This window comes from Chiloscyllium plagiosum, unplaced genomic scaffold (assembly GCF_037043375.1).
Source record: "Chiloscyllium plagiosum isolate Xiang-an unplaced genomic scaffold, Cpla_swu_hap1 HiC_scaffold_5, whole genome shotgun sequence".
Classification (NCBI taxonomy): Eukaryota; Metazoa; Chordata; class Chondrichthyes; order Orectolobiformes; family Hemiscylliidae; genus Chiloscyllium; species Chiloscyllium plagiosum.
Window position 1 is genome coordinate 89,547,773 of NW_028270143.1, and position 27,782 is coordinate 89,575,554.

At 40.3% G+C, this 27,782-nt stretch overlaps 1 protein-coding gene across 12 annotated transcripts in view; it reads left to right on the plus strand.

Moving 5' to 3' along the window:
• The window catches only part of myo3a (myosin IIIA), a 433,748-nt gene that overhangs the window by 132,997 nt on the left and 272,969 nt on the right, over positions 1-27,782 (plus strand). Inside the window, exon 1 of one of the 12 annotated variants that reach the window (XM_087987442.1) lies at positions 1,531-1,551. The exons of the other annotated variants lie outside the window; for them this stretch is intronic. The gene's annotated coding sequence lies outside the window, so the exon portion shown is untranslated. Of the gene's footprint in view, positions 1-1,530; positions 1,552-27,782 lie in introns of those variants that run through there. 12 annotated transcript variants of the gene reach the window in all.

Here is a 27,782-nt window from a genome sequence, read left to right on the forward strand (position 1 = left end):
AAAAAGATTTGGGTGGCTGGATTTTAACCAGCTTCTCGTTCAAGCTGGGAGCTTGGGGGGGTTCCAGGTTCCATGAAGAGAAGTGGGCATGGGGAGTGTGGGACTCAGCTTCCTTGTCTATGAGAATCACATTTTATCAGAGATCTGCAGGTCATTTGCTGCATGGTGAGACTGTCAGGTGACACCCCCCAATGACCCATAAGACCTCCCTCTAGTCTTGGTATGAGGGGGAGGGGAAAACTCCTAATTAGGGATCATATGATCAGTCACCCTGGCAATAATGGCTGATGGCCCTCCAAGAAGCAGGCAGCTCTTGGACACAGGCTTCCCTCCTTTAAAGAGATGAGAGTCCCCAGGAACTGACTGATTAGTAACCAGAATGGCCTAACAACTGGAGAATGCAGAAGAATCCACAAATCTAAAATTGACTGGGCTTCATACTGCTGAAGTTCAGATGTTATTCAGCCTCCCTCAGGCTTTACCTACTGGCTTTTGAAGTAAACTATTCATGTATTGACAAACAAATTATCATTAAAGATTCCTCCCAATTCCACTGAAATAGTAGATGATTGTACTTACACTGCACTCTTAAATGATAAACACTATCAGATTGAAACTTTAGTTCAGGTAGGAAAAGGTCGCTCAGTGAATGTTTCTTAACATTTAGTTAGACCACTGTAGTGAGCTTTGAGCCTGATTGTGATTTGAGATCTAGCTCAAATGTGTTTTATTCTCTGAGCTAATACAAGGAAGGTGGCTGCTTCACCAAGGCACAGTGCATAGCTCGTGCCTCTGAGACAGAGGCCACTTTTTTTAGCAGAAGGAAATTTTTGTTCTGTTTCTGCCAAGAGGCTCTTGATAAAACTGTTACGCCAATGTTATGCTATTGTTGTTGAAGCAGTTGTGCTTAGTGACCCATCGCCTAAACAAGCTGATTGTTTCTGTTTTTGGATTTCAGAGTCAGCATTATACTAGATTTCTGACAATGAATGCTGGAAAGAAAGATAGAAACAAAAAAGAAAATAATTCTTACTGATCCTGAATAATTCGTTATTTATATTAAGGTTAAGCATTTGGATTTTTGCCCCTCCCTCTCAGTCATTTTCTCCTTCAACAATTAAAGCTCTTTCTTGAAATGTCCCTGATGAGTGTAACATCGATCAGTGACTTCTTCCTGGTCCTAATTAACACCATGCTTAAAAGCGAGTATATTATGTACTGAAGTAAATTAATGCATCTCTATTAATATCTTTTTAAAATATAAATGTAATGAAGCATCATATTATCAGATGAATTGTTTTGGTCAATTTTTAAAGGAACAATTTGTTACTAATAAGTAGGAGATACAAATCAGAAACAACTGGATTGAACATTTATTTAATTATTAATGTACAGATTTATCTGATGGATAAAAAAGCATTTTTAGTGGACTTCAATTTGATTTGTTTTCCAAGAATAATAACTGTTACCATTTCTGTAAATTTCTAGTAGCTTAGAGAAGATAGAATTAAAAGTGGACCAGACATACAGCGATGTCATAAAGGCAAGGAGGTGAAGTTACGTATTTGCTATGTTCTGTTATTCTGTTACTTGTAATGAAATCAGAACAGAGATCTTCAATGCGTTTTATGCTTTCTTTGTAAAAACAGAATAAATGAAACAGTCCCCTTGACAACCTCCCAAAGTCGTTCACATAACAAATTGATTCTGTCATTATTATGGCTGAAGCTTAAAGCACTTTCAAACTGGTTGCTTAACCGGTGATATTGTAGCAGTGAAGCGATTGACTGCTGTTTCATATGTCATTCTCTGCAATGAATCAGTAATGAGATGACACGGACCATTCCCTGTTATGTTTATAGGATTCTGCTTCAGGTGCATCTACCATTGGTTTTCTTCGGTGTAGTTATGGTTTCTGATGACAAGCTGAATGGTATAAAAATGTAGTGATTTTAGTCATTCTTAAGATGACATAGAATGGTTCAGCAAAGAAAGATGCTCAATAAATTAAATTTAATCCCACTACTCAGATGTATCCCATAACTCTGCAGTTAGTCTCCTCAAGAGGGCATAGTCCCTACCTCTGAGTCGGGAAGCCGAGGTTCAAGTCCCACCTGCTCCAGACGTGTGCCATAACAACTCTGAACAGTTAAAAGAAAATATTCTCTTCAAGTTCAAGCCCAATGCCTATCAAACAATCCAGTGGAATCTGATTCTCCCACCTTTTCATGAAGTGCACTCTAAATCATAATTTTGCCTTCTTCTCTAGTTAATTTGTCATCTATTATAAGTCTATGACCTTTGGTCATCAACATCTTTGCAGAATTGGACAGCTTCTTCTAATCTACTCCATTAAAACTGCATAAATTGCGATGGCCATTACTAAAATGCTCCCTAACCTTCTCTGCTCTAAGAACAATCACAGTCCACCCATGTTCTCACTAAGCTGTGCAGTTGTGCACAGCTATTTTGACATTCCATGCAAGTGATCGACATATCAACACAGAATGCAGCATTGACGTCCATTTCCAGAAGTCGCTGCCATACACAGACCTCAGAGATTCACGCAGAAGAGAAAGAAATAACTTGGAATGCTGCATTCCATAAAACTGAAGTTCCTTGTCACTTATCATCCTGGTAAAGGTCTGTACCTGGTTCAAAGCCTTGACATTTTTCACAGTGTGGTACCCAGAATTGCATATACATTCTCACTGAGCCGAACCTCTATTTATAAAGCAATAACACACCCCTTTTGTATTTATTTCCCAATTTACGCTTCAACAGCATACTTTCTTAGCTATCTTATCATCTTGTCTTGTCACCTTTAAGCAAATATAAATATGTTCCACAGATCTTAGGGTCATACGTAGAGTCATACAGCATAGCATAGAAACAGACCCTTCGACCCACCCTGTCTATGCTGACCAACAAACACCAAACTATACTAATACCATTTACCCGGACTTGGTCCATACCTTACTATGGGGAGAAAGTGAGGACTGCAGATGCTGGAGATCAGAGTCAAAAAGTGTGATGCTGGAAAAGCACAGCTGGTTAGGCAGCATCCAAGGAGCAGGAGAGTCGACATTTCAAGCATAAGCTTTTCATCAGGAATGTAGGAAGAGTTGGGGGTAAGGGGCTGAGAGATAGAACATAAAACAATGCAGCACAGAACAGCCCTTCGGCCCTCGATGTTGGGCTGACCTGTGAACTATTCTCAGCTCGTCCCCATTTACTATCCCATCATCATCCATGTGCATATCCAAGGATTGTTTAAATCTCCCTAATGTGGCAGAGTTAACTACATTGGCAGGCAGGGCATTCCACGCCCTTAGCACTCTCTGAGGAAAGAACCTGCCTCTGACATCTGTCTTAAATCAATTGCCCCTCAATTTGTAGTTATGTCCCCTCGTACAAGCAAACATCATCATCCTAGGAAAAAGACTATCACTGTCTACCCTATCTAATCTCCTGATTATCTTGTATGCCTCTATCAAATCCCCACTTAGCCTTCTTCTTTCCAGTGAGAACAGACCCAAGTCTCTCAGCTTTTCTTTATAAGACCTTCAAAAGTTAAAAGGGAGTGGGGTGGGGCTGGGGAAAAGTTAACTAGAAATGTGATAGATGGATGAAGGGGGGATGATGGTGATAAGTCAGAGCAGAGGTAGAGTGGATAGGCGGGAAGGAAGATGCACGGGTGGACCAATTCAAGAGGGCGGTGCTGAGTTGCAGAGTTGGATCTGGGATAAGGTTGGGGGAGGGGAGATAAGGAAACTGGTGAAATCGACATTGTTCCTGTGTTGTTGGAGGGTTCCAAGGTGGAAGATGAGGTGTTGTTCCTCCAGTCATCCAGTGGCCAGGATTTGGTGGTGGCTTCCTCCAGTCATCAGTGGCAGCTTCCTTTGGCACTGCAAGAGGTGTGAAACCTGCACCCACACCTCTCCCTCACCTCCATTTAAGGCTTCAAAGGATTCTTCCACATCCAACAGAGATTTTCCTGCTCATCCAAGCACCTCATCTATTGTGTCCATTGCTCTCAATGTGGTCTCCTTTACATTGGGGAGACAGGATGCCAACTTGCAGAACGCTTCAGGCAATATTTCCAGGACACATGCACCAAACAATCCCACCACCCTGTGGCTGATCACTTCAACTCCCCGTCCCACTCCACCAAGGGCATGCAATTTCTGGGCCGCCTCCACCACCAAATCCTAGCCATCCAACAACTGGAGAAAGAACACTTCGTCTTCTGCCTTGGGACCCGCCAATCACACAGAATCAATGTCAACTTCACCAGTTTCCTCAACTTCTCCACCTCATCCCAGTTCCAAGCCTCCAACTTTGCACCGCCCTGTCCTCCTCCCCCCCCCCCCCCGCCTCATTCCTGTTGAAGAGCTTATGGTCAAAACATCAACTCTCCTGCTCCTCGGATGCTGTCTGACCGGCTATGCTTTTCCAGCACCCCCATACGTTTTGACTCATATCTTACTAAAGCATGGTATTTTAAGTATTTGGCTAGAAGGTTCTTAAATGTTGTGAGAGTATCTCCCTCCACCACCCTCTTAGATAGTGCGTTCTATATTTCTACAACCCTCTGGGTGAAAACCTTGCCTCAAATTACTTACTACTTACCTTAAACTCCTCTTCCTTGGTCTTAGACAATCTGCCATGTCCTTCTGCCTGCACACACCATTCTAAATTGTTCCAATTAGGTTGTACTGCCTCTCTACATTGTTCCTCCCAAAGTTCATCACCTCACCCTTAACAACATAAGATTGCAGCTCCCTTCCCTCTGCTCACTTCATTAATCTCTGACACTTTGTTTATAATTCTCCTCACTAGTTACTGCTGCCAAATTTTGTATAAGCTCCCAACTTCATGATGTTGCTCCCAATACCTAGGTCCAGGCTAAAGGAAAGCAAAGAGAGGGACTTGCACACTGGTTTGGAGGTGGGTGCTGGAAATGTTTGAAAAACCTTATTGGCTATTTTGCCATCATACTCCTACCTCCAATCACCTTTCCCCAGGGAAGATAGAGCATGATGGGAACCCATGGGCTTATCAACAAGAAACCACTTGATATTACTGATGGGGCAATTATTAAATTTTCAGATTCTTCCAGTGAGGAATTGAATCAAGCTGTGTGTATAACTCAGCTGTTCATGTGCGGTGAGTGCACATCAGAAGGGGTGGAGCAGCTTGACAGTTCCAGTCGATCTGACCTTTACATGATAAAGCAGGTATCACCCACAGGCATTGTTCCCCCTCATGTCCCAGACCCTTCAGCAGTACTCACATTGTTGTCACAAGAAAGCCTGAGTCAGCTGGCTATCTCTCCTTAAATACTGATCCTGGCAGTGGGATCTTAGTTGGCTGCTTCCAGTGAGATCATGTCTAAAGTCCCACTACAGACATGAACAGGATTAAACTTGGAAGAATCTGCCTATTATTTCTAACAATGACATATCGGACCTCCAATGCAAAATTCTCACTGGTCAAGTAAATCTCAATCCACTCTCTGCTTCTTATCCAATAGTTAATTTTACACTGAAGTTATTACCATGTATTTCATTCCATACGTCTTTATTTCTTGTATAGGTCTATTTTGTGTTCCTTGTTTGAATACAAATCAATTGCACCATCATCATAAAGCTTGAATGTCACATCTTTCTGACTTATAGAACTTTGTTTGGGTTGAACCTAATGCTTTACAATGCTATCACTGCTTTACTGTTTTCTTGGTCAAACATTTCTCCTGTACCTGTTCTCAAGTTACTGATATTGGCTCTTTTCAGCAGAAATTTCAACAAATTAAAACATTCCTGGGCATCAGGATATAAATGGGACTTAATCTTCAAGGACCCCTCTGCCCCTCCTAGAGGTGGACAAATGAGGCTGCTTCTAGGACCTCCATCCAATTCGGAATGGTGGGTGAATTCAGTGGCTAGAAAGTCAGTGAGATTTATTGACGCTGTGGTTGGAATTATACAGCACAGAAGAGGCCCTTTGGCCCATTAAGTCTGTACCATCAAAAATTATGTCTACCTACACTGGTCCCACTTTTCCACACTAGGCCCATAGCCTTGAATTTTATGACACTTAAAGTGTACATCCAAGTATTTTTTTAAAGGTTATGAGGCCTCCCGTCTCAGCTACCCTCCCATGCAGTGCAATCCAGATCCCCTCCACCGTCAGAATGACAACGCTTTTCCTCGAATCTCCTCTAAACCTCCTACCTTTCACTTTAAAATTATGCTCCTTTGTTATTGACACTTCAACTAAGGGCAACAGCTATTGTCCATGCCCCTCAGAATCTTATACACCTCTATCAAGACCCGACTCAATCTTCTCAATTCCAAATTAAACATCCCAAGCTTGTTAAGCCTCGCTTCATAGCTGAAATCTTCCATCCCAGGGTGAATCTCTTTTACACCTCTTCCAGTGTGATCACATTCTTCCTATAGTGTGGTAACCAGATCTGCATATAGTGGCCAAATATAAGTCCTGTACTGCTTCAAAATAACCTCCCTGCTCTTATAATCTATGAGACAAATGATAAGGCAAGCATCATCTTTGCATTCTTAACTTGACCTTGTTAATCTGTCCTTCTGCCTTCAGGGATCTGTAGACAAGCAATCCAAGATCTCTGTGTTCGTCTGAGCTTCCTATTGTATTGGTATTCATTGTGCAATCCCTTGTCTTGTCCCTTCTTCCAAGGTGCATTACCTCACAGTTATCAAGGTGAATTTCCATCTGCCACTGATCTGCCCACCTGACCAATCTGTTTATATCCTCCTGTAATCTAACACCTCCCACCTCACTGTCAACCACCCAGCCAATCTTTGTGTCATCCACAACCTTACTTATCATCACCAAACCCCTGCATTGTTTATGAATATCAATAAGGGGCCCACCACAGTACACCAAGCTCCGGTCATACAATCACCCAACACCACTCTCTGTATCCTGTCAATTTTGGATCCATCATTCCAAGTTACCCTGGATCCCATGATCTTTATCAGTTTTCCATGTCAAAGAACTTGCTGAAATCCATAAGCATTAACCAAAAGCCCTGGCCTCATCTATCACATGGTTATGTGTCCCACCACATAAGGTGTTGCCAATGTGAGAAGAAGAATTTGAAGATGTTTTACGATGGAGGCAGTGTTGGAATATGGAAGATTCAAGATGACACAGGCACTGTACTTTTAAGACTGTTACATAACATTATAACATATATTCTTCCGGTATAAAGATACCCACCTTGCCATCAGCCATTCTGTACCACAAAGTTAGTGTAGTCAGCCAGCTATGTGAATGCTATGGACAGTAACATCATAAGCACAACTCCGGATATTACAACTGTGTAAATAGGTAGTGTTGTTAATAAACTTCAAGACATCCATCTCAGCAAGTTCCCAATTCTGTGTGGTATATGTTATTGGTATTGATATACAGAAAACTAAAATGACAAAGTTATTCATCACAGCTAGTTAGTGCCAGTACATGGATGCAAAATGCTGAGTAGGTTACAGCAACACAGCAGTTGTGGAAAGTCTTTTGCCTAACAGTCATCCATCAGTCTGTTCAAGTTCAGAATCCATGCCCACCAGCTACATGCAATTTGGTCTTTCACTCGCCGTAAAACCTGCTTGCATATAAAATAATTTGATCAGTCCAGAAAACTCCCCACAAGACATGGTGAACCTGAGTGCAACTAAGATATCCTCAACCAATCTATAACTCCAGAATGGAAACCCCCAACAACAGGTATTTGTCCGGCTCATACATGTTCACACATCTTACAGTGGTATAAAAGGTCATCACAACATCGAAGACCGACGGGCCTAGACTGTTCTATGTTCTATGTTCTAGATCCTGTGTAATGGGTTTGTTTGGATTTCTATTGACTGCAAGTTTGTGTTGAAAAGCCCGCCAATAAACAAGTGCAAGCATAATGAGCAGATCCATTTCCCAACACCTACAGAATCTGGGGTCACTATTCATTGATTTTTTTTCCCACTGGAGCACATTCCCTAGAATGAGATGTAACCCTGCTTCCTTCCCTGTTGGGCTAGGGATATCCTGATGATGAAATTATTACTCTATATTTTTGAATTTCCTCAATCTTCTAGTACTTTACTGTATTTTCTCCTAGTCTGTGTGGTTAATCAAATTCCTTCCCTTTTTACTCTGTTATTTTTATATTTCTCTGCCTCTGGGCAATAGATTTTCTCCTGAGTTTTTTCACTATCCCATCCTCCAGCCAATATGTGATTTTGTAGAAACTCTGCAATCAGCCCATTGAGTCTGTTTTGACCCTCCGAAGAGCATCTCACCTGGACCCATCCTCACATCCTATCCCTGTAATTCTGTATTTCCCATGTCTAATCCACCTAGCCCTTACATCCCTGGACATTATGGAGCAATGTAGCATGGCCAATCCACCAAATCTGCACATCTTTGGACTGTGGGAGGAAACTGGAGCACCCAGAGGAAACCAATGTAGACAAGAGGGAAATGTTCAAACTCCACACAGACAGTCGCTCTAGGCAGGAATCAAACCCAGGATTTTGGCACTGTGAGGCAGCAGTGCTAACCACTGAGCCACCATGCTGTCATGTCTCCATGATTTGCAGGATCAAACTCTGAGGCAAATTTGTGTCAAGAACTTCAGCACTAATCTGGTGCTGACGACCTGAGGAGAATGTTTGTCTTGCAGCAGACATGCATTTTTTCTGATTTGTCACTCAATGTGGACTAAACCTAGGTGCTTGGCAGCTTATAAATCTGGGCTTGGGCAGTGGACTCAAATGTCAAGGTAGTTGTCAAAATGTAAATTTCCAAGCATTGGTATTTCCACTTCCCTGAAGGCAAATTTTAATGGTATAATTAATAAGGAAAATCAATCTTTGGCTGATGGCTATGAGAATGCATTATCTGGAGACCTGTCATGTAGAAGAATAGGCAACTACCACAAGAAGGTAAAAACAATGACTGCAGTTGCTGGAAGCCAGATTCTGGATTAGTAGTGCTGGAAAAGCACAGCAGTTCAGGCAGCATCCGAGGAGCAGTAAAATTGATATTTCGGGCAAAAGCCCTTCATCAGGAATAGAGGCAGAGTGCCTGAAGGGTGGAGAGATATCTCCCGAAATGTCGATTTTACTGCTCCTCGGATGCTGCCTGAACTGCTGTGCTTTTCCAGCACCATTCTAATCCAGAACTACCACAAGAATTCAATTGCTCAGACTGAAACACTGCTCTTCAACATGGTGGAACCACCGTTTAATGGGATCTGATATGTTTCACTCATTTCTAAAGCCAATGATGGAAATACACAATTGTGCTGTTCGCCAATTTGCTTATAAAGATCTGTTGGCAAATGCTGTCCATCTAAAAAGAGCTAAACAATTTAATTCTCAATTTTTTTTTCAACTGTTGACTCTGTTCCTTCAGTGCCATGTTAGGCAGCAACAATCCAAACTTGACTCTTTTTATGTTTTCATGGCATGTGAGCATTGCTGGTTGGGCCAACATTTATTGCCCATTTCTAATTACTTTTCAACTGAGCAGCTTCCAGGGCCATTTCAGAGGGCAGTTAAGAGTCATCCACTTTGCCGTGAGTCTGGAGTCACCTGTAGGCCAGACCAAATAGGACATCAGATTGTTGGTGAAAATGGTGAGGAAACAGGCAGCATATTGTTGGTGATGGCCAGTTGTGAAGCTGTTGCTGTGACCACTGTCCCTTTTAGGACAATGCCTCATGCCAAAAGCTGTCAGGTCAATCCCACCAATGGCCAGGGTTGAGGACATGGTTGAGAGGGTTGCCTCAATACCTCAGAGGTCAGGCAGGCTGTGGGCTGTCAGGGCTAGGCAGGCCAGCAAAGTTGACCAAATTCCTGATAAATACAGGGCTAGCATCCTAATGGTACAGCATGTATCAGCTGATTAAGATCCAGCAGTACTGCTACACCTACAGAGATGAAAGATGTGTAGTAATGTCACACTTTTTATGACCAGTGGTTTATAGCCAATAAAGTACCTTTCTAAGTTTTGTCCCTAGCATAATGGAGGTAACATGGCAATTAATTTGCGCACAGCCAGGTCTCGCAAACAGCAATGTGATACTGACCAGACAATCAATGCTTTTTGTGATATTAAAATATTGGACAGGATCCCAGGGTTGGCTCTCCTGCTCTTCTTAGAAATAGTACCAAAGCAAGTAGATGGGTCTCTTTCAAGAGATAGTTTCTCTAACAGTGCAGTACTCCCTCAGTACTCACAGTATCAATCTTGATTTTTGGACTCAGGCTCGAGAGAAGGATTTAAATCCAGAACGGTACAACTCAGAGACAAGAGTGCTACCAGCTGAGCTGTAGTTGACATTATGGTCATTAATCCTTAGTTCTTTCTGTAATGCAGCTCAAATAAAAAGCTGTACAACTGAATGTAGGTTTTTCTGTAGTTTGGTTTGAACATTCTTATACATGATGGTGAGCTTTCATGCATTTCTGGCAAGGCCGAAAAAATGCTCATGAATGGGACAAAAATAGTTCAGTGAAGAACTATGCATGTAATTAATGATAGCCTTTACAGATCATTCTAGGACTGAATTTCCTTACATCTGTTTTGTTTTTGCAACAATTGGCAGAGACTGCATTTAGATGACTGGACACAATGGGTCTCCTTCTGTGCGATGTTTGTCTATACAGAGAAATGGGAGCCTTGGAATTAAACACCTCAACCATCCCGAGCAATCCCCACCCCCACAAAAGGAGAGAGTGTTGAGGAAAGGGGAAAGACTGACAAAACGGTAAAATATTCCAAATGTGCATTTCTACAATGGCAGATTTTGAGCTGTCCATGCAAAGCAGAGGACCCTTTGTTAGTCTATTTCAATTGGCTCTCCCAGAGCAAATGGGAGCCTAATTTCAAACTTGGATTTTTGTGTGTTTGTCTAGGCTCAGAAAATGTAGCAGTGAATTGGAGGCAGGGGTTGGTAACTCTACAGGGTAATGCCCTTTATAGCGATCCATGTGAGCCAGGAGGAACGGGACTATTAGTCCTGGTTTCTCAGGAAGCATTTGATCTCAACCCACTATTCCCAGCCTCTTTCTGTCTGTTAGGATTATTGACCTCCCATCCTCTCACCTCTGCAGGTGCTTTTTCCTTTATCCAAGTGATTACACCATCCCACCCACCATATCCAATGGCCCTTCTCTTCATCGTCCCAAACTCACACTCTTCACTCCAATGTTTTATTGTTCCTGTGCTGTGATTGCAGATTCAGGTTGCTGCATTTCCACCTAGGTGCCAGCCAGTCAAGCTATCCACTGAGTTAGCTAGGATGAGGAATTCTAGAATGAGATCCTGCTGGTGACTTTGGAAGGTGCTTCAAGTGTTTCCATCCTCCCCCATTCCCTTGTCAGTAATCCACTGGCTTCAAGGTTTTGCAATGCTCTGTTAGAGCAAGAGATGTCCTAACAAAATTACCAACATTGACTTCCATCAAATACTCTAATCTTCCGAGAGGTAAATCACATGTCAGCCTCATAATTTAAAAGGTTAACCCCATCAAATACCTTTTTCCTTAATAGTAAACATTATAGAACTACATCATGCAGCTATCAGCACTCCCAATTCCTCCAGCTACACTGGGAAAACATTATCCTTTTAATTATAGAAACATCACCAGGTCAGCTGTAATAGAGTGTGAGGGAATATGACAATGAATTAGAAAGTGATAATAACACAGGCCATGTTGACTACACCTAATCATTCCTTACCTTTCCAAATATGTATAAATCCTGTCCCTCAGGATTCCCTCCACCAACTTGTCCACCACCAATGTCAGGCTCACCGGTCTATAATTCCCTAGCTTGTCCATACCACCTTGCTTAAATAATGGTACCATGTTAGCCAACTTCCAGTCTTCTGGCGCCTCATCTGTGAACTATCAATGATACAAATATCTCAGCAAGGGGCCCACAGAGCTCTAAGGTACACCTGATCAGGTCCAGGGGATTTATCCACCTTGATGCATTTCAAGACATCCACCACTTCCTCCTCTGTAATATGGACATTTTTCAAGATGTCACCATCTATTTCCCCACATTCGATATCTTCCATGTCCTTCTCCATAGTAAACACTGATGCAAAATATTCATTTAGTATCTCCCCCATCTCCTGTGGCTCCATACAAAGGCTGCCTTGCTGATCTTTGAGGGGTCCAATTCATTCCCTAGTTACCCTTTTGTCCTTAATGTATTTGTAAAAACCCTTTGGATTCTCCTTAATTCTATTTGCCAAAGCTATCTCATGTCCCCTTTTTGCACTCCTGATTTCCCTATTAAGTATGCTCTTACTGCCTTTATAATCTTCTAAGAATTCACTCGATCTCTCCTGTCTGTACCTGACATATGCTTCCTTCTTTTTCTTAACCAAACCCTCAATTTCTCTTGTCATCCAACATTCCCTACACCAACCAGCCTTTCCTTTCACCCTAACAGGAATATACTGTCTCTGGACTCTCGTTATCTCATTTCCAAAGGCTTCCCATTTTCCAACTGTCTCTTTACCTACGAACATCTGCACCCAATCAGCTTTTGAAAGTTCTTGCCTAATACCATAAAAATTAGCCTTCCTCCAATTTAGAACTTCAATTGTTAGATCTGGTCTATCCTTTTCCATCACTATTTTAAATCTAATAGAATTATGGTCGCTGGCCCCAAAGTGCTCCCCCACTGACACCTCAGTCACTTGCCCTGCCTTATTTCCCAAGAGTAGATTAAGCTTTCTATTATTTAAGAAAGATAGTAAGGACAAGTCAGGGAACTATAGACCGGTGAGCCTGACATCAGTGATGGGCAAGTTGTTGGAGGGAATCCTGAGGGACAGGATTTACACGTAAGGACTGATTAGAGATAGTCAACAGGGCTTTGTGCATAGGAAATTATGTTTCACCAATTGGATTGAGTTTTTTGAAAATGGAACAAAGGATTGATGAGGGCGGAGCTGTGGATGTGATGTATATGGACTACAGTAAGCGTTCGACAAGGATCCCCATGGGAGGTTGGTTATAGAGTCTGAGAGTCATAGAGATGGACAGCATGGAAACAGACCCTTCGGTCCAATTCATCCATGCTGACCAGATATCACAACCCAATCTAGTCACACCTGCCAGCACCCGGTTCATATCCCACCAAACCCTTTCTATTTATACACCCATCCAGATGACTTTTAAATGTTGTAATTGTACCAGCCTCCACCACTTCCTCTGACAGCTCATTCCATACACATACCACCCTCTGCGTGAAAAAGCTACTCCTCAGGTCTCTTTCATATCTTTCCCTTCCCTCCCTAAATCTATGCCCTTTAGGTCTGGACTCCCCCACCACTTTTTACCCTATCATGACCTTCATGATTTTATAAACCTCTATAAAGTCACCCCTCAGCCTCTGATGCTCCAGAGAAATCAGCCCTAGCCTATTTAACCTCTCCTTATAGCTCAAATCCTCCAACCCTGACAACATCCTTGTAAATCTTTTCTGAACCCTTTCAATTTCACAAAGTTAAAAATCACACAACATCAGGTTATAGTCCAACAGGTTTACTATCAGAGCTTTCAGAGCGCTGCTCCTTCATCAGGTGGTTGTGGAGTATAAGATTGTAAAACACAGAATTTATAGCAAAAGTTTACAGTGTGATATAACTGAAATTATTTGTTGAAAATGACCTGGATAAAGGTCTTTTTCAATATATAATTTCAGTTATATCACACTGTAAACTTTTGCTATAAATTCTGTGTTTTACAATAGTAAACCTGTTGGACTATAACCTGATGTTGTGTGATTTTTAACTTTGTTCACCTCATTCCACACCAGCATCTACGAATCAAGTTTCACAACACCCTTCTGATAGGAAGGAGACTAGAATTGCATGCAATATTCCAAAAGTGGGCAAAAATGTCCTGCACAGCTGCAACATGACCTCCCAACTTCTGTACTCAATACTCTGATTGATAAAAGAAAGCATACCAAACACCTTCTTCACTATCCTGTCTACCTGCGACTCAACTTTCAAGGAGCTATGAACCTGCACTCCAAGGATTCTTTGTTCAGCAACACTCCCGAGTACCTTACCATTAAGTGGATAAGTCCTGCTGAAATTTGCTTTCCCAAAATGCAGCACCTCGCATTTATCTGAATTAAACTCCATCTGCCACTTGTCAGCCCATTGGCCCATCTGATCAAGATTCCATTGTAATCTGAGGTGACCTTCTTCGCTGTCCACTATACCTCCAATTTTGGTGTCATCTGCAAATTTATTAACTATACCTCTTAAGCTCAGATCCAAATCATTCATATAAATGACGAAAAGTAGTGGACCCAGCCCCGATCTTTGTGGCACTCCAATGGTCACTGACCTCCAGTCTGAAAAGCAACCCTTCACCACCACCCTCCATCTTCTACCTTAGTGCTAGTTCTATGTCCAAATGGCTAGTTCTCCCTGTATTCTATGAGATCTAACCTTGCTAACCAGTCTCCCAAGGGGAACCTTGTCGAACACCTTACTGAAATCCATATAAATCATGTCTACCGCACTGCCCTCATCAATCCTATTTGTTACTTCTTCAAAAAACTCATTCAAGTTTGTGAGACATAGTTTCCCCTGCACAAAACCATGTTGACTATCCCTAATCAGTCCTTTCCTTACCAAATGCATGTTTATCCTTTCCCTCAGGATTCCCTCCAACAACTTATCAAGGGGTTGTTTTCCCTGGAATGTCAGAGGATGAGGGGTGACCTTATAGAAGTTTATAAAATCATAACAGACATGGATAGGATAAATAGGCAAAGTCTTTTCCCTGAGATGAGGGAGTCCATAACTAAAGGGTATAGGTTTAGGGTAAGAGGCAAAATATATAAAAGAGACCTAAGGGGTAACTTTTTCATGTAGCCGGTGGTGTGTGAATGGATTGAGCTGCCAGAGGAAGTGGAGGAAGCTGGTACAATTGCAAAATTTAAAAGGCATCTGGACGGGTATATGAATAGGAAGGGTTTAGAGGGATATGGGCCAAGTGCTGGCAAATGGGATTAGATTGGATTGGACTATCTGGTCAGCATGGACAAGTTGGACCAAAAGGGTCTGTTTCCGTGCTGTACATTTCTTTGACTCTATGACAGTCATCCATTTCTTAAAGATGCACCAGTCCTTGAGTGGCATCGAGTGAACAATTTAGTGAATAAAAACCATCTTTACTTTCTGCTTGCATACAGACAGAATTAGTGCTCTGCAGACGTTAATAGCCCAATTTTTATTTACAGTTTGCAATCTCTGAAGTCAGCATTAAACTGGGTATATAAACATTGCAGACAGTGTGTACCATGAAGATAGATGATTTGAACACATGCAGCCTTCCGAAGTAATAGTATCTATTACTGAGCTGCTGGAACATTCCCAACTGCCTCTGCAGAGATCAGTGAAGCAATTTGCTGCTGTTTCTCAGACACTCAGGAAGGCAGCGACACTGAATGTAATGTCATTCAATCAGATCAAAGCTAAACTTTTCTATCGACTCCACTTTCATACTCTATCCTTATATCCACTGATCCCCTTAGTGCACAAAAACATCTTTCAATTGAAGTCTCGAACATATTCAACAATTGAACATCCGCTATTCTCTAGGGTAGGAAATGCAAAAGAATTATAATCTTCTGAAAGAAGAAATGACTCCTCATTTTAGTTTTAAAATGAACACAGGAGTAGTTGCAGGCCATTCATCCCATTAAGTGTACTCTGCCATCCCAAATCATGGTTAATTATTGACATCCTTACCATTTTCCAGCACTATCCTATAACCTTTTGGATGTAAACATATGGAACTTAGGACTTGGGCTTACAGCTCACGCACCTGGCCTGGGAAAGAAAGTGTTCCTGGAAGCTGACCCTTCTGCCCCTCACTGGGGAGAAAGACTAATTGACCAGCAACTCCAGCAGTACCAGCAGCTCCAGAATCTCAGCAGTGGGTGGTGACAACACTGTAGACAGCCTCACAAGGAGGCCCCATGGAAGCTGGCCTAAGGTGGATATTGAGGATGGAGATGTTTTGGAAAGGTTTGGGAGGAGGGTGAGTTCAGCAGATAGGTTTTACAGTACAAGCGGGTGGAAAGGGAGTTGGGGGAAGGTTACCACCATCAGGAGATGCAAGTCATGATCATGGCTGATCATCACACTCTGTTCACACTTTTGCCTCATAACCTTTGATCCCTTTAATCGTAAGAACTATATCCATCTTCTTCTTGAAAACATTCAATGTTTGGCTTCAATCACTTTCTGTTGCAGAGAATCCCAAATGCTCACCATTGTCTGGGTGAAGGAAGTTTTCCTCATCTCAGTCCGACCCCAGATCCTTAGACTGTGACCCCTTCTTCTGGTTTCCCCAAACATCAAGAATATCTTCCTGAATTTTCCTGCCTAGTCCTGTTCGAATTTTATAAATTTGTTCTACTCAAGTTTCTCCTCGTAGGGAAGCTTTACATTCCAGAGGTCAACCTTTACTGCAAACTGCCTGAGGAAATTTGGCTTCAGGTCTACCTGTCCATCTGTTTTTCCTCCTATCTCCAATTCTGAGGGATGGAATAATCATTTCCTTTGGATTTATCAATGCTTTTAGACAGCATATTGGTTTCCCATTGCTGCCTTCTGTTTCAGAGAAGGAGATCAAAATTATACAGTGCCTGAGGGGTGGTATTCTCCAAGAACTATATAGTTAAAGTAGACACCCTTACTCTGATACTCCTTTACGTTATGACTGAGACTGAAGAAGTGCATTGTTAGTCTCATCTCACTACTGCACAGATCATAACACAAGATAAAAATATCTTTCCCAGTTACTGAGATGACTCATTAAATACCTCAACCACATCAGATTTAAAAACAAAATTTATCAACCATGTTTCTTTCTAAGCACAAAGTAAATAGTTTATTATCCAAACAAAATGTATTCATTAAGGATGCAATAACTAGTTGATACACACAGTCAGTAATATGGTAATATTAATGTCAACCCCTTTAAATCATCCAAAACACACATACAAAATATACAAGGAAAATAGAGAAAAAAAAGCTCTCTCTGCAGAGTTGCATTTTATAAAAATATCACATTTTCTGGACATTTGGGCTATTCTTGGGTGTAGAATGTTCAGAGGTCTGTCATTCTGATGTCTGATACTTGTGATCTGGTCACTAATCATGTGTGATTGTCTTTCAAGTATTGGTACACATATCTTGCTCATGAAATATGATATTGAGAAGTTCCTTCAATCGTTTTTTCAGGAGGTCAAATAGGTTTCACCCTGAACTCAATAAGAGGGTTTTCTTTTTAGAAGTAGGAGAAATCAGTTGGGCAGCTCTCCTTCACAGATTTTGCTTCCCCAACAATTCTAGATTTCAAAGCACCATCCATCCAGTCACTGCTCAAAACAGTCCCAGCAAAGCAAGCGGTTATCACCGGTAATATGAATCCTGGAAGACTTGCTAAAAATATCTCCACTGTCTCAACGACCTCTTAAAGAAACCACTCCAGGTATTTCCATAATACCTAAAATATTTCCATGATCCTTTAAAATTTAAGTACTCCAAGAAATATTAAATATGAAGTGGATTTGTAACACTTGCAAGAAAGACTAACTACTGTTTGCCTTGCTAATTGCTTGCTACACTTGCACATTCAGTTTCCATACTGTGTATACAAAAGCAGTCAATTCACTTTGAATATCAGTGGACTTCTCATCTCTCATTTTTTAACAATATACTTTGCTTTGCTATTTTCTACAAAATTGGGTAATTGCCCACTTGTTCAGAGTTTAGTTTCAGTGTTCTGATAACAGCTAGACTTTGGGTCAGGAACCATGATACACTTGAAGATTCTTGAGGAGTAGTCAGTTAATAAACCATCCCTGGGAGTCTCATTCAGTTAGGGGTGAACTGCCCGGCTGAGGTCCGGGGATGGGGTAGGACTTTGTGGGAGTGAGAGTAGGTGCAGTGGGACTATCAGCAGCTCTGAGTGGCTGAGGGTCCATCCAGAAGATGTTGATCAAGTAGGGAACTGTAGGAGTGCCTCAATATCCAGCAATTTCTATTGTGGCCATAGTGCCAAGCCAATTTAGTGCAGTGGAAATCCCTCCACTGACTGTCCTACAGCCTCACTTGTCACCATTGAACTTAATAAATCTATGCTGGACCACTTTGCAACCCACACATTTGACCTTCATTTCCAACCTTCCCCCACTTCGTCAGCCTGCTGCTGTATGGCCACCATCACACCAACTACACCTTCTGTCCCAACTCAAAATCACATTTTGTGCAGAATGTTCTCAACTAGCAATTCATTTGGGTACTTGCCGCTGGTCGGTGGTGCTGCCTCCTCGAGAATAGGCTGAAACCAGGAACATGGCACAGACTGATGCAAGTGTGGAGAATTGCCTGCATACATGTCTCCAAATCAACTCAGACTTAGGATGAAAAATCTTATCAAAATGTATGCTGATCAATTCAAAACATATAAAGCACCATATACCTCACAAATGGCAAGCATTACTGGGGTGGTACCATGTGGAATATATTGTTTGACTCAGAACTACATTCCTCAGTACAATGTATCAATTGCTCCAGCTATTATTGAATACATATTTCTCTCTCATACACACTTCTAACTGAATTCATATTAAGTTAAATAAACTTTGTCATCTCATATTTTGTTTTTTACAAAACTTCTTTAATTGATTTTATGAGAACAGAATCATTTGTTCAAATTGTTTCTAAAATAAAATCTGATATTGAAGAGCAATGTAATTGTAAGCTGCACTATCAGAATACAATTTGTTACATCTTAGTATGCCTGCGCCTGAGCTTTTTCCTTTTATTAAATGTCTTTATTTTGCTTCTTACATCCTGAAATGTCATTTATTACAACTTTCTAAACAAGCGTCATAAGAAGATGGAGATGAGTGCACTGGAGCATTGGATTATAAATAGTGCGTCATCCCTCTTGATGAAAGCACTAAATGACAACCTTTCAGTGCATGATTATCTGAATCATGAAGACGCCAAATTCTAGTGATTCCACAGCACTGTACAAGAGAGATAACAAAACCCCTGCACTGACTCATCACTAAGAACAAATTCCTCTCACACGCTGTCAACTCCTGGAATGTTATTCTCTTTAATTAAAACTGAAATGTGTTGTTAAGGGTTATTGAACATGCCCTGAAGTATTCATTCTAACAAATAGGCATCGGGGATTTATTGACAGTCGGGATGTGAGGTGAAGCGAGCTATTTTATACAAATATTGACCTTTGTCTTAAATGTATTTTTTTTTGGAGTAGTAAAAAGTTATCTGGTTGTTTGACGTCACATTTTACATTTCTACTTCTGTTAAGACAGATCTTTACAGATAATGGAATTACATAGATAGCATTCCAAATCATGGAGGTTTCCCTTTTGAGAAATCATGAAATTAATATCAATGGCAATTTTTGAATAAACACATTCCTTTTTTTCTGTCACTAAAATCTCATAAACCAATTTCCAGGCATATGTCATTTAGAATTTGGTGACAGTCTAACAATTTGTATCTGTAAATAACAAGAAGAACCTACAAAGAGTATCGGCTACTTGGATGAAATTTAGTAAAGAGATCTCATTCCTTAATGTTGTGGATTGGCTTCTAATGGAAGTGACTCTGTATTTGTTGGATTTCCCAGTGCATGCATAATCTGTCCACTGCCTTTGCCTGGATTATCAAGTCTTTTCTCGTGTCTAAAATAGAATGGTGCCGAGAGTTTTTTAGAAGTCTGCACATATCCAAAACTTCTAACGAATGTTGAATTATCATTAGTGTATTGTTAATCTCATGTCAAGGAATATTCTTTGCAGATGTCTGGGTGGGCGTGAGATATCAATATGGGTCCATGCCTGGTTTATGAGCCCTATCTTCATCCTAAAGACTTTCCAATAGTGTGGACATCAGTTGTCAGCCAGTAAAGTTAGTGGCAGGTTGGTGGTTTGAGCAGCAGCCCCCATTTCTTTCACAGCTTTCTCTCAGAGGCTGCCATTGTTGATTGGAAACCCTTTTTGATGGTGGATCACCATTTTAGTAAAGATAGGGCAGCCAATAGCTTAGTAGGATTGTCACTAGACTCATAAACCACACCCCAGAATAATGTTATAGGAACTTGTATTCAAATTTCAACAAGACATTTGGTGAAATTAGAATTCAATAAATATCTAGTCTAGTGGCAACTATATAACTAGCGTCAATTGTTTACAAAACCCTTCTGGTTTGCTAATGTCCTTTAATAAAGGAAATCTGTCATCTTTACCTAGTTAAATGTGACTGCAGACCCTATACCACTGTGATTGAATTTTAACAAATTTCTGGGTAATTGGAGATTGACAATAAATGTTGTCCTCACCAGCAGCATCCACATTCCATGAATGAATTTTTAAAAGTTGGATAATGCTAATAGAGCAGAATTTAATGGGCACATTGAGACTGTCTTTGAAACATTTTCTTTGGCCCTCTTTGTGTTAACAGGCTCCCTTACACATTCTGAGTAGAGCATCTGTGTAAACAGTCTTGCCTTGGATATTCCAATGATAATGCCCATTGTGTCAACTATTGTGCCATTATCATGATCTCTGTACTTGATACACCTTGAAGGACAGTTATGGTTGTTCATTTGTGCTCTCACACAATCCACAAGAACCTAAGACAACACTATATTGATGACGCACTATAACTTGTCCAAGTCTCAGCATCCTAGAGAAGTGTGGGGCAAAGCACAGCCCAATAAACTTTGAGTTTAATGTTGGGTCTGATAACACTTGAAATGTTAGTATGCAATTTGCCATAGGTGGAATTAACACCTTTGATTAATTAGTGTACCTCTTCACCATTAGCGTTTTGAGATGAATAGCTTTCAAGATAGTGGAAGTGAGAAATATTATCCAACGCTTTCTTATGAATCTCAGTTGAAGGCATTGGATTTGAATAGTTTTGAAGAAGTTCTGAATAAATCATACCAAACTCAGAATGTTAACTCTGTTTCTCTCTCCACAAATGATGCCAGACCTGTTGAGTTTGTTTCAGATTACCAACACCTACAGTGTGCTGCCTTTAATGGATTTGATACACTTAGTGTGGGTTGGTATAGAACTTTGGTTCTATTCCTGATGAAGGGCTTTTGCCTAAAACGTCAATTTTCCTGCTCCTCGGATGCTGCCTGACCTGCTGTTCTTTTCCAGCACCACTCTGATCTAAACTTGGAACTTTGGTTTTCCTGGTACTCAGTCTAAGTCCCATTTGGTTGTAGAATTTTGTGAATACATCAACTGCTGTAGATTACAGCAAATACATCAACCAAATATATAATATAATTCCATTTCTTTGCACCAAAATGCAACATTAGGGCCATATGTCCACCCTTAGCATTTCTGGCTAAGAAATGCACATTTAGCATTATATTCACATAAGGTGTTGGGCACAGTTTTTCAGCTCAGAGACCCATATTTACAATTATATTTACCATATAAGTTGGTGCATGGGATCACATAGGGAAGATGGTTTGTGTTGCCAAGAAAAGAAACAGCAATTTAAGATGCAACACACACACACACACACACAGATGTGTATGGCAACTGATGAGCAGAAATAGATCCTCCTGCATCAACACCAGCCATTCATGTTTTATGCTGAGTGCTAGAGCCCCACTGTTCAAGGATTTTTATGAAGCTTCAAAAGTCAATTTATAAGCTGCATCATCAGCAAGATATGTTAGAAAATAGTTATCTTGGTTTTGGTCTCCGGTCAGTTGAGGTTAAAGAGTATACCATCAATGTGCATTATCTCACTGGGGGAAAACCTGTCAGATGTTAAGTTGCAGCATTGCTGTAATACAAATTGTGAATAATATTGGTACAATGACACACCTCTGTTGGACATCTGTTTTGAGAGGGATGAAGCCTATGATGGAGTTATTGTATACTATTTCATGTGGGAGACAGACAATAATTGTGAACTTTGCTGCACACCTATATTGCTGTAACACCTTCCCAGCGCAGTTAATTTCACTTTTGTGAGATAGAAAAAAGCCATGTGTGAAAGGATATCATACCCTCTGATTTTTCTTGAAGTCAACGAGACATGATGATCATGTCAGTTAACCCTCTGGATGGTCAGAAGCAGCACTGGATCTCTGGAAGAACAGGTTCTGTATTTAGTGAGAACAGGCTAAGAAAGAATACAGATAGAACTTTGCTAGCAGTTGAGAGCAGTGCTATGATTGTGATCATCATAACATTCCAAAGGTCACTTGAATTTCTTCATTGTCCCAGAACATCATGAAAGGCAGCATGTATCTGAGAGATCAACCTGTTCCCTCTCTGTTCCAGTACAATTGTGAAGATATTGTAAGGACCAGAATCTACAATGCTTTCCAGATGGTTGACAGTAATTAGAGTCATAGAGATGTACAGCACGAAAACTGACCCTTCGGTCCTACTCGTCCATGCCAACCAGATATTCCAGCCCAATCTAGTCCCACCTGTCAGCACCTGGCCCATATCCCTCCAAACCCTTCCTATTCATATACCCATCGAAATGTCTTTCAAATGTTGCAATCGTAGTAGCCTCCACCACTTCCTCTGGCAGCTCATTCCATTCATGTACACCCTCTGCGTGAAAAGGTTGCCCCTTAGGTCTGTTTTATATCTTTCCCCTCTCACCTTAAACTTATGCCCTCTAGTTCTGGACTCCCCTATCCCAGGGAAAAGACTTTGTCTACTTATTCTGTTCATGCCCCTCATAATTTTATAAACCTCTCTAAGGTCGCCCTCTCAGCCTCCAATGCTCCAGGGAAAAATTTCTTAGCCTATTCAACCTGTCCCTATAGCTCAAATCCTCCAACCCTGGCAACATCCTTGTAAATCTTTTCTGAACCCTTTCAAGTTTCACAATATCTTTCTGATAAGAAGGAGACCAGAATTACATGCAATATTCAAACAGTGGCCTAACTAATGTCCTGTACAGCCGCAACATGACCTCCCAACTCATGTACTCAATACTCTAACCAATAAAGGAAAGCATACCAAATGCCTTCTTCACTATCCTATCTACCTGCGACTCCACTTTCAAACAACTATGAAGCTGCACTCCAAAGTCTTTTTGTTCAGCAACACTCCCTAGGACACCTACCATTAGGTGTATAGGTTCTGCTAAGATTTGCTTTCCCAAAATGCAGCACCTCACATTTATCTAAATTAAACTCCATCTGCCACTTCTCAGCCCATTGGCCCATCTGATCAAGATCCCATTGTAATCTGAGGTAACCTTCTTTACTGTCCACTACACCTCCAATTTTTATTACTTCATTGGATATGGGATCACTGTTAGCTCACTTCATTGTATGTTGTGGGAGATTTTCCAGAAGGTGCTGTTCACAGGTAAAATTGATCACTTCTAAAAAATGCTGCTGCTGATGGGTGTGGATGCTGTTTTTTCCTTTGAAGAGAATCTTTCAATCATGAAGTTAAAATGGTGGTCAGATAAGAGTGCAAAAATTCAAGTCATGGATGGCACACACACCTTTTTCAAGACAAGTAAAGAGATTATGGGCTCTTAACACATGATCTCCCCTAAAAAAAAATTATTATCATGAGCAATATTTGAATATTGAAGAGTGGAAGTTGGTGACATTCAGTTAGTGTGGAAGTGACTGCACTTTCTAAATAGTTCATTGGTTGTCAAGCATTTTGACATGCCCCTTGGTTGGGAAAAGATGTATAAAAAGGCTAAACTTTTCCTTTCTGGGTAAATATATAGCAGTGTAGTATTAAGAGTGGAATTAAAGCTAGGGAATACTCTAGTTAATAGAAGCCTATAGCCCAGATTGTCACTTCTGTAGTCATTGTGAATCATGTCTTCAGAATATGTCTGTCAGTTGACATTAAAGGAAATGCTTTTTGATTCTTGTAGATAGAATCATTGCCATAACTGAGCATTGTTGCCTAAAATTGTATTGAAAAATGAAAAGAAACTGTAATCCTGCTTCAGTCTTGTTACTGTTCTTGCAGTCTATATTTAACATATTTTAAAATAAATTAACATGGACCTTACACTAAGTACTGAAACCTATGACTAAAATACATATGTTCGCTAGAGACAGAAAGCATTTTAAAAGTGTCATTAACAAAGGGGCAATACAACTATAGCAAGATGAGAAAACCAATCAATGATAGATCATCAGATTGTTTTAAAAAATCTCTGAATTTGATAAGTGTTTGCTTTCACTTGACTTACAAATTACGTGCCTGACGGGACTAAATCCTTGATGAACATTCAGTGACATCATTTTGCTATACAACAGGAATTCAGTCAAAGCCCACGGAAATGCCAGTAAATGGTCCAGAATTTACACTCTATAATCACAGACTATGTTTAAACGGTTGCTCGCAAATTGACTTCTGCATGGTTTCCACAGTATTAAATATCACTTCATCTTAACCAATAGAACAAAACATACTTTTGTATCCACCATTAACATAGTAGGTTGAGAATAGACACAGTTTATGTGCTTTTGGTCATTTTTGAACAAGATCTGTCTTCAAATTCTGTCTGCTTTGGCTTTCCTCACTTTATCATGTGAGCAGTATCTCAGCTATGAGGTATTGATGACGCACAGATTACATGGGTGGCTGTACATTTGTATTAAATTTCTGGGACACACAATATGGAATTGCAGAGTACTATGCTACAGGAAACATGAATTCAAATTAAAGATGTCATGTGTCAGTGATTTCTCATACCTAGTATTCAGCATTCAGTTTTTTGCAGCATGTATTGTTCAGTATCTCAGTTAGCACCTTTTGTTGCTTATGTTGTTATGGCAGATATTTAAACTCAAACCCGACATTCACATCATGAAGAAAATCTACACAGAAAACAAATGTTCTACTAGTTGATGATGGGAGAGTTAAACTAACTCACATACTGTTAAAGCAACAGGAATTTCAATTCAATTATTTATCTATTTATTTATTTAAAAATCTAATTCTGTGATGGCCAAAGGCTAAATTGAAGCAAGCTTTGCAATTAATCATTCGAATCAAACTACAGTGGGTAGAAAGAACAAAATAGTGGTATGTATCTCTGGAACAAGCTACACCTAGACCATGCTGGGGTCAGAGTTTTTGAATACATTGTAACTAGGGAATTAGACAGAGTTTTAAAGTAAACAGTGCAGGCGTAAACCACGGAGGCAAGGGATCAAGTGTGAAAAGGCATATCAATGAGTAGAAATAAGCTAAAAGAACAAAATAGTAATATGTGAAATGAGGGTCAGAGAATGCCAGGAAGAGACAAACAGAAAATAAACCTCAGAATACACCAGTAATCTAGACTAGATGTTGCAAAGATAATAAAATGACAAAATTAAAAATTCAGTGTCTGAATTCTGTGCAACATTCACAACAAAACAAATGAATTAATGCACTCAATGAAGGAAATAAATATAGTCTGATTGCCATTCCAGGCTGACAGGATCGGGTTCTGAATATCAAGGGAGATATCAAAAGAGGAAGCAAGTTAAGGATGGAGATGCAGCACTGTTAATCAAGGTTGACAATTACACAATAGTCAGAGATGATGTGGTTTCAGGAAACCTGGATGTGGAAATAGTTTGTGTAGATGGGAGGAATATCTGAGGAAATAAATCACTTGTGGCAGTGATCTACAGACCCCTCCCCCAACAGTTATCCCAATATGGGTAAAAAAATGTACAAGAAAAAAAATATTGTATGTTGTGATAAATGGTTGGCAACAATCATGGATGATTTTAATCTACATTTAATGTGGAAATATGGATTGTCAATCGTAGCCAGGATGAGGAATTCATTGAATGATTTCTATCTAGTATCTTAGAGCACTGCTTCTGAAACTGAACAGACAGATATCCAAGCATGGCAAATAGAACCAGGAAAAGGCTATCCTACCCATCAAGCCTGCTTCATTCAACATGATCATGACTAAACCTCAATTTCAATCCCAAATGCCTACTCTCTCCCCATACCTTTTAACATCTTTACCTGTAGGAATCTGTCTGTTTCTTTCTTAAATGTATTCAGTGACTTTGTGTTGATAGCCTTCTGTCATATATAATTCTATAGATTTACCAACCTCTGAGTAATGATATTTCTCTTCATCTCTGTCCAAATGGCCCATCACATTACCTGAGACCTTGTTGTGGAAACCACCTTGGCAATGGGAAATATCATTCCTGCATTCAGTCTTCTAGCTCCCTCAGAATTGTATCTGCTTCAATAAGATTCTCCTTCTTTCTTCCACACTCCAGTGAACATTGACCCAGTCAACCAAATCTCTTCATAAACAACAAAAACTGCCATTCTAGGGATCAGACTGGTGAACCTTTGCTGCACTCCCTCTATCACAAGTACATCTTTCTTTGGTAATAAGATCCAAACAGTAGTGTGTTCCCACCAAAGCCCTGTGCAGCTGCAGTGAGACTTCCTTGCTTCTCATGCTCTGAATGATGATTTGCTATCTAAATTGTTTGCTCTACCTGCATGCTGTCATTCAGTGACTGGTGTACAAGAACACCCAGATTTGTTGTGACTTCAACTTTTCCCAATCTAAATAATACTTCTAAGATAATACTTTTAAAATTATACTCTGCTATTCTGTTTTTCTTACTGAAGTGAACTTGGTATTTGTAATGGGACAGGATTAATTCATGAGTAAATGGAGCCCTAGGTAGCAGTGGGTAAGAATATGGTTAAATTATACATTATAATGGAAATGTCTGGAATGAGTGGGCTGTCTTTTGAGGATAGCATAGACAGACTAGGCTTTTTTTCCCCTGGAGTATGGAACAGTGGGAAGTGACTTGATTGAAATATGTTAGGTCCTGAATGATCTTGACAAGAAGAACATTGAAATGATGTTTCCCTTGTGAGTAAGTACAGCACTGGGGGGCACAGTTAAAAAATTAGGGGTTGTCCTTTTAGGAGAGAGACGGGAAGAAAGCTTTTCTCTAAGAGGGTTTTGAGAGTTCTGGACAGGGGCTGAATGGTCTAATTCTGATTTTGTTCATATGTTGGAATAATCTATTGATAGTCATGCAGAGTGTAATTGTCTTTTAAGTTTCCCCATTGTGTGGACGAGAAGTGGTATTGGGCTATTTTCAAACCTTGTCCTTTCTCATTTTAATTCAGTTAGTTGTTTTGAATTCTGTATTTGCTAACCTCTGAGATGTACCTGCAAGTAACAAATAGAGAAATTTACAGTTTAGCAAGAATATCACAAAAGAATTGCAGAGTTGATCATGTCTGACTCGAGTTGCTCCAGACCACAATTGCATAATGCATCCGATTAACTATATAATTCAAACAGAGAAGGATTTTGCAGCTGTTTTTCTGAACCTGGTGATTGGCTTAACATTGCTGCTTTGTGACTCTGCTCAGCCACATTCTAGTACAAGCAACTAAAAAATGTGTCAATAATTAAGAGATCTTCACTGGAAAGTGAATAACATTTCAGCTTCTGAAGCATGTAAAGCCATTTATTTGGCTGTTTAACAATAGATCTGATATGTACATTCTATTTTAAATTTCAAACAAAAATAAAATACTGCAGGTGCTGTTAGTTTGAAATAAAAACAGAAAGTGCTGGAGACAGTCTGCTGGTTTGGCAGTATCTATGGA